The sequence below is a fragment of the Eucyclogobius newberryi genome, unplaced genomic scaffold, assembly GCF_026437365.1.
Source record: "Eucyclogobius newberryi isolate DKJ021-1_F unplaced genomic scaffold, fEucNew1.0.hap1 SCAF_14, whole genome shotgun sequence".
Lineage (NCBI taxonomy): Eukaryota > Metazoa > Chordata > Actinopteri > Gobiiformes > Gobiidae > Eucyclogobius > Eucyclogobius newberryi.
Genome location: NW_027315768.1, coordinates 805,001 through 815,000, shown reverse-complemented (window position 1 = coordinate 815,000; position 10,000 = coordinate 805,001).

Here is a 10,000-nt window from a genome sequence, read left to right as displayed (position 1 = left end):
ACACCTAAACACATGTGTGCACACATGACACCTGCACTCATGTGTGCACACATGACACCTGCACACATGTGTGCACACATGACACCTGCACACATGACACCTGCACACATGTGTGCACACATGACACCTGCACTCATGTGTGCACACATGACACCTGCACACATGACACCTGCACATATGACACCTGCAAACATGACACCTGCACACATGTGTGCACACATGACACCTGCACATACTACACCTGCACACATGACACCTGCACACATGTGTGCACACATGACACCTGCACATATGTGTGCACACATGACACCTGCACACATGACACCTGCACACATGTGTGCACACATGACACCTGCACACATGTGTGCACACATGACACCTGCACACATGACACCTGCACACATGACAACTGCACACATGTGTGCACACATGACACCTAAACACATGTGTGCACACATGACACCTGCACACATGTGTGCACACATGACACCTGCACACATGTGTGCACACATGACACCTGCACACATGACACCTGCACACATGACACCTGCACACATGTGTGCACACATGACACCTGCACACATGTGTGCACACATGACACCTGCACACATGACACCTGCACACATGTGTGCACACATGACACCTGCACACATGTGTGCACACATGACACCTGCACAAATGACACCTGCACACATGACACCTGCACACATGACACCTGCACACATGACACCTGCACATATGTGTGCACACATGACACCTGCACACATGTGTGCACACATGACACCTGCACACATGTGTGCACACATGACACCTGCACACATGTGTGCACACATGACACCTGCACACATGTGTGCACACATGACACCTGCACACATGTGTGCACACATGACACCTGCACACATGACAACTGCACACATGTGTGCACACATGACACCTACACATATGTGTGCACACATGACACCTGCACACATGACACCTGCACACATGTGTGCACACATGACACCTGCACTCATGTGTGCACACATGACACCTGCACACATGACACCTGCACATATGACACCTGCAAACATGACACCTGCACACATGTGTGCACACATGACACCTGCACATACTACACCTGCACACATGACACCTGCACACATGTGTGCACACATGACACCTGCACATATGTGTGCACACATGACACCTGCACACATGACACCTGCACACATGTGTGCACACATGACACCTGCACACATGTGTGCACACATGACACCTGCACACATGACACCTGCACACATGACAACTGCACACATGTGTGCACACATGACACCTAAACACATGTGTGCACACATGACACCTGCACACATGTGTGCACACATGACACCTGCACACATGTGTGCACACATGACACCTGCACACATGACACCTGCACACATGACACCTGCACACATGTGTGCACACATGACACCTGCACACATGTGTGCACACATGACACCTGCACACATGACACCTGCACACATGTGTGCACACATGACACCTGCACACATGTGTGCACACATGACACCTGCACAAATGACACCTGCACACATGACACCTGCACACATGACACCTGCACACATGACACCTGCACATATGTGTGCACACATGACACCTGCACACATGTGTGCACACATGACACCTGCACACATGTGTGCACACATGACACCTGCACACATGTGTGCACACATGACACCTGCACACATGACAACTGCACACATGTGTGCACACATGACACCTAAACACATGTGTGCACACATGACACCTGCACATATGTGTGCACACATGACACCTGCACACATGACACCTGCACACATGTGTGCACACATGACACCTGCACACATGACACCTGCACACATGACACCTGCACACATGTGTGCACACATGACACCTGCACATATGACACCTGCAAACATGACACCTGCACACATGTGTGCACACATGACACCTGCACACATGACACCTGCACACATGACACCTAAACACATGTGTGCACACATGACACCTGCACTCATGTGTGCACACATGACACCTGCACACATGACACCTGCACATATGACACCTGCAAACATGACACCTGCACACATGTGTGCACACATGACACCTGCACATACTACACCTGCACACATGACACCTGCACACATGTGTGCACACATGACACCTGCACATATGTGTGCACACATGACACCTGCACACATGACACCTGCACACATGTGTGCACACATGACACCTGCACTCATGTGTGCACACATGACACCTGCACACATGACACCTGCACATATGACACCTGCAAACATGACACCTGCACACATGTGTGCACACATGACACCTGCACATACTACACCTGCACACATGACACCTGCACACATGTGTGCACACATGACACCTGCACATATGTGTGCACACATGACACCTGCACACATGACACCTGCACACATGTGTGCACACATGACACCTGCACACATGTGTGCACACATGACACCTGCACACATGACACCTGCACACATGACAACTGCACACATGTGTGCACACATGACACCTAAACACATGTGTGCACACATGACACCTGCACACATGTGTGCACACATGACACCTGCACACATGTGTGCACACATGACACCTGCACACATGACACCTGCACACATGACACCTGCACACATGTGTGCACACATGACACCTGCACACATGTGTGCACACATGACACCTGCACACATGTGTGCACACATGACACCTGCACACATGTGTGCACACATGACACCTGCACAAATGACACCTGCACACATGACACCTGCACACATGACACCTGCACACATGACACCTGCACATATGTGTGCACACATGACACCTGCACACATGTGTGCACACATGACACCTGCACACATGTGTGCACACATGACACCTGCACACATGTGTGCACACATGACACCTGCACACATGTGTGCACACATGACACCTGCACACATGTGTGCACACATGACACCTGCACACATGACAACTGCACACATGTGTGCACACATGACACCTAAACACATGTGTGCACACATGACACCTGCACACATGTGTGCACACATGACACCTGCACACATGTGTGCACACATGACACCTGCACACATGACACCTGCACACATGTGTGCACACATGACACCTGCACACATGTGTGCACACATGACACCTGCACACATGACACCTGCACACATGTGTGCACACATGACACCTGCACACATGTGTGCACACATGACACCTGCACAAATGACACCTGCACACATGACACCTGCACACATGACACCTGCACACATGACACCTGCACATATGTGTGCACACATGACACCTGCACACATGTGTGCACACATGACACCTGCACACATGTGTGCACACATGACACCTGCACACATGTGTGCACACATGACACCTGCACACATGTGTGCACACATGACACCTGCACACATGACACCTGCACACATGACACCTGCCCACATGTGTGCACACATGACACCTGCACACATGTGTGCACACATGACACCTGCACACATGACACCTGCACACATGTGTGCACACATGACACCTGCACACATGTGTGCACACATGACACCTGCACACATGACACCTGCACACATGACACCTGCACACATGTGTGCACACATGACACCTGCACACATGTGTGCACACATGACACCTGCACACATGACACCTGCACACATGTGTGCACACATGACACCTGCACACATGTGTGCACACATGACACCTGCACAAATGACACCTGCACACATGACACCTGCACACATGACACCTGCACACATGACACCTGCACATATGTGTGCACACATGACACCTGCACACATGTGTGCACACATGACACCTGCACACATGTGTGCACACATGACACCTGCACACATATGTGCACACATGACACCTGCACACATGTGTGCACACATGACACCTGCACACATGTGTGCACACATGACACCTGCACACATGACACCTGCCCACATGTGTGCACACATGACACCTGCACACATGTGTGCACACATGACACCTGCACACATGACACCTGCACACATGTGTGCACACTTGACACCTGCACACATGTGTGCAAACATGACACCTGCACACATGACACCTGCACACATGACACCTGCACACATGGCACCTGCACACATGTGTGCACACATGACACCTGCACACATGTGTGCACACATGACATCTGCACACATGTGTGCACACATGACACCTGCACACATGTGTGCACACATGACACCTGCACACATGTGTGCACACATGACATTTGCACACATGTGTGCACACATGACACCTGCACACATGTGTGCACACATGACACCTGCACACATGACACCTGCACACATGTGTGCACACATGACACCTGCACACATGTGTGCACACATGACACCTGCACAAATGACACCTGCACACATGACACCTGCACACATGACACCTGCACATATGTGTGCACACATGACACCTGCACATATGTGTGCACACATGACACCTACACACATGTGTGCACACATGACACCTGCACACATGTGTGCACACATGACACCTGCACACATGTGTGCACACATGACACCTGCACACATGTGTGCACACATGACACCTGCACACATGTGTGCACACATGTGTGCACACATGACACCTGCACACATGTGTGCACACATGACACCTGCACACATGACACCTGCACACATGTGTGCACACTTGACACCTGCACACATGTGTGCACACATGACACCTGCACACATGACACCTGCACACATGACACCTATGACACCTGCACACATGTGTGCACACATGACACCTGCACACATGTGTGCACACATGACACCTGCACACATGTGTGCACACATGACACCTGCACACATGTGTGCACACATGACACCTGCACTCATGTGTGCACACATGACACCTGCACACATGACACCTGCACATATGACACCTGCAAACATGACACCTGCACACATGTGTGCACACATGAAACCTGCACATACTACACCTGCACACATGACACCTGCACACATGTGTGCACACATGACACCTGCACATATGTGTGCACACATGGCACCTGCACACATGACACCTGCACATATGACACCTGCACACATGTGTGCACACATGACACCTGCACACATGTGTGCACACATGACACCTGCACACATGTGTGCACACATGACACCTGCACACATGACACCGCTACACATGACACCTGCACACATGTGTGCACACATGACACCTGCACACATGTGTGCACACATGACACCTGCACACATGACACCTGCACACATGACACCTGCACACATGTGTGCACACATGACACCTGCACACATGACACCTGCACACATGTGTGCACACTTGACACCTGCACACATGTGTGCACTCATGACACCTGCACACATGACACCTGCACACATGACACCTGCACACATGTGTGCACACATGACACCTGCACACATGTGTGCACACAAGACACCTGCACTCATGTGTGCACACTTGACACCTGCACACATGACACCTGCACACATGCGTGCACACATGACACCTGCACACATGTGTGCACACATGACACCTGCACACATGTGTGCACACATGACACCTGCACACATGTGTGCACACATGACACCTGCACACATGTGTGCACACATGACACCTGCACACATGTGTGCACACATGACACCTGCACACATGACACCTGCACACATGCGTGCACACATGACACCTGCACACATGTGTGCACACATAACACCTGCACACATGTGTGCACACATGACACACATGACACCTGCACAGCCTGAGCTCAGCGGCTGAACCCATAACCTTCTCGCTGTGAGGCCAGAGTGCTTTGCCTCGCTGCCTTGGCCTCATGACATTGTCCCTTAGTGTAGATGCTCAGCTGCTGTTGTACACTTCACCTGCTCCTCAGTCAGGCCTGCCATGGGACATGTTTAGGGACACGTTTATGGAGACGTTTAGGGACACGTTTAGGGACACGTTTAGGGACACGTTTAGGGACATGTTTAGGGACATGTTTAGGGACACGTTCAGGGACATGTTTAGGGACACGTTTAGGTTTAGGGACATGTTTAGGGACACGTTTAGGTTTAGGGACACGTTTAGGTTTAGGGACACGTTTAGGGACACGTTTAGGTTTAGGGACACGTTTAGGTTTAGGGACACGTTTAGGGACACGTTTAGGTTTAGGGACACGTTTAGGTTTAGGGACACGTTTAGGGACACGTTTAGGTTTAGGGACACGTTTAGGTTTAGGGACACGTTTAGGGACACGTTTAGGGACATGTTTAGACGATGGACTGGTCTCAATCCTGGTTCTGACCCCAGCGTTTGACCATCGACCACAACGTTCTACTGCAGAGGTTAGAACGTGATGTAGGTGTCAGGGGCCCCACCCTCAGAGGCCCCGCCCTCAGAGGCCCCGCCCTCAGCTGGTTAAAATCCTATTAATCCTATCTGATATGTACCAGTTTGTTCATGTAAACCAGAGCTCCTCCCCTTGTTCTAAAGTAACTTGCGGTGTGCCTCAGGGGTCAGTACTGGGTCCAGTTCTGTTTCCTCTTTACATGCTGCCGTTAGGTCACATGATCAGGTCACATCACATGATCAGGTCACATGATCAGGTCACATGATCAGACAGACTTAGTGACTGGATCAGCTCAGCCTCATGTGAAACTCACTGCACAAATGCAGTGAACTCGTTAATTATATGAATTGACTCCTTAAAATGTCCCTAAACGTGTCCCTAAACGTGTCCCTAAACGTGTCCCTAAACATGTTCCTTAAAGACAAGGCAAGTTTATTTGTAGAGCACATTTCATACAAGGCAATTCAAAGCTTCACAGCAGGAAAAATGCATTTGAATCACAAAGAAATTACAGAAACAGAAATACAATAAAATTAACTAAATTAAAAAAATATCAATCCAACTGATTGTCTAAACTAATAAAATCACAAACAAAAGAGAAGAGTGCAAAGAAAAAATCCTTTCAGTCATATGCGCAGCTAAACAAAACTGTTTTTAGCTTAGATTTGAACATTGTCAGAGTTGAAGCCTGTCTCACATCTTCAGGAAGAATGTTCCAGATTTTAGCTGCATAAAACTGAAACGCAGATTCCCCATGTTTAGTCCTGACTCTGGGCACCAGCAGGAGGCCGGTCCATGTTTAGTCCTGACTCTGGCACCAGCAGGAGGCCGGTCCATGTTTTGTCCTGACTCTGGCACCAGCAGGAGGCCGGTCCATGTTTTGTCCTGACTCTGGGCACCAGCAAGAGGCCGGTCCATGTTTAGTCCTGACTCTGGCACCAGCAGGAGGCCGCTCCATGTTTAGTCCTGACTCTGGCACCAGCAGGAGGCCGGTCCATGTTTAGTCCTGACTCTGGCACCAGCAGGAGGCCGGTCCATGTTTTGTCCTGACTCTGGGCACCAGCAAGAGGCCGGTCCATGTTTAGTCCTGACTCTGGCACCAGCAGGAGGCCGGTCCATGTTTTGTCCTGACTCTGGGCACCAGCAAGAGGCCGGTCCATGTTTAGTCCTGACTCTGGCACCAGCAGGAGGCCGGTCCATGTTTAGTCCTGACTCTGGCACTAGCAGGAGGCCGGTCCATGTTTAGTCCTGACTCTGGCACCAGCAGGAGGCCGGTCCATGTTTAGTCCTGACTCTGGGCACCAGCAAGAGGCCGGTCCATGTTTAGTCCTGACTCTGGCACTAGCAGGAGGCCGGTCCATGTTTTGTCCTGACTCTGGGCACCAGCAAGAGGCCGGTCCATGTTTAGTCCTGACTCTGGCACTAGCAGGAGGCCGGTCCATGTTTTGTCCTGACTCTGGGCACCAGCAAGAGGCCGGTCCATGTTTAGTCCTGACTCTGGCACCAGCAGGAGGCCGGTCCATGTTTTGTCCTGACTCTGGCACCAGCAGGAGGCCGGTCCATGTTTAGTCCTGACTCTGGCACCAGCAGGAGGCCGGTCCATGTTTAGTCCTGACTCTGGCACCAGCAGGAGGCCGGTCCATGTTTAGTCCTGACTCTGGCACCAGCAGGAGGCCGGTCCATGTTTAGTCCTGACTCTGGCACTAGCAGGAGGCCGGTCCATGTTTAGTCCTGACTCTGGCACCAGCAGGAGGCCGGTCCATGTTTAGTCCTGACTCTGGGCACCAGCAAGAGGCCGGTCCATGTTTAGTCCTGACTCTGGCACTAGCAGGAGGCCGGTCCATGTTTTGTCCTGACTCTGGGCACCAGCAAGAGGCCGGTCCATGTTTAGTCCTGACTCTGGCACTAGCAGGAGGCCGGTCCATGTTTTGTCCTGACTCTGGGCACCAGCAAGAGGCCGGTCCATGTTTAGTCCTGACTCTGGCACCAGCAGGAGGCCGGTCCATGTTTTGTCCTGACTCTGGCACCAGCAGGAGGCCGGTCCATGTTTAGTCCTGACTCTGGCACCAGCAGGAGGCCGGTCCATGTTTAGTCCTGACTCTGGCACCAGCAGGAGGCCGGTCCATGTTTAGTCCTGACTCTGGCACCAGCAGGAGGCCGGTCCATGTTTAGTCCTGACTCTGGCACCAGCAGGAGGCCGGTCCATGTTTAGTCCTGACTCTGGCACCAGCAGGAGGCCGGTCCATGTTTAGTCCTGACTCTGGCACCAGCAGGAGGCCGGTCCATGTTTTGTCCTGACTCTGGCACCAGCAGCAGGCCGGTCCATGTTTAGTCCTGACTCTGGCACCAGCAGGAGGCCGGTCCATGTTTAGTCCTGACTCTGGCACCAGCAGGAGGCCGGTCCATGTTTAGTCCTGACTCTGGCACCAGCAGGAGGCCGGTCCATGTTTAGTCATGACTCTGGCACCAGCAGGAGGCCGGTCCATGTTTTGTCCTGACTCTGGCACCAGCAAGAGGCCGGTCCCTGAGGTCCTCAGAGTCCGAGATGGTTCATATGGCACTAACATATCCAAGATGTACTTTGGTGCTAGGCCATGGAGAGACTTGTACACAAGCAGAGCTGCTTTAAAGTCTCTTCTCTGAGCCACAGGGGGCAGTGCAGAGACCTGAGAACAGGACTAATGTGATGGTACTTCCTGGTTCTAGTCAGGACCCGAGCAGCAGCGTTCTGGATGTACTGCAGCTGTTTTACAGCTCGTTTGGAGAGACCAGTGAGCGGCCGTTACAGTCTAATCTACTGGAGACAAACGCATGGATAAGTCTCTCTAAATCTGGTTTTGACACTATATTTTTGATTTTGGCAATGTTTTTTAGATGGTAAAAAGCTGCTGATGTTATTGATTTGACGTGGCTATTAAAGTTCAAGTCTGAGTCCATTATTACCCCCAGATTTCTAATTTGGTTTGTAGGTTTTAGAGCGAGACTCTGGAGGTGACCGCTAACACTTTCTCTTTGTTTCTGTGGGCCAAAAACGATTATTTCAGTCTTGTCTGAGTTCAGCTGGAGAAAGTTGTTTTGCTCCACACACTGATCTGTTGGATGCAGTGACAGAGTGAATCTACTGGTCCATATTCACCTGCCGATAGTGAAACATAGATCTGAGTGTCGTCTGCATAATTGTGATAGGACACATTTTCACTGCGTATCAACTGACCTAACGGCAGCATGTAGAGGTTGAATAGAAGGGGACCCAGGACTGACCCTTGGGGCACTCCACAGGTCAGGGTCCCTAAACATGTCCCTAAACGTGTCCCTAAACATGTCCCTAAAAATGTCCCTTAACATGTCCCTAAACATGTCCCTAAAGGTGTGTCGTCCCATCCTCACTTGGGGGAAGTGGTCGTGATATTAATTGATATTAGTTTCATTTATAAAGACATATTTATATATTGGGGCCTGTGTTGCTATGGAGATTGTTCAGTTTCGTGCCATTTTGTTGAGACCCTTTAAAACAAACAATCTCCACAGCGTCTGTTGCCATGGCACCGACATGTGCCTGCTGCTGCCTGCAGGGGGCAGTGTCAGGGCTGACAG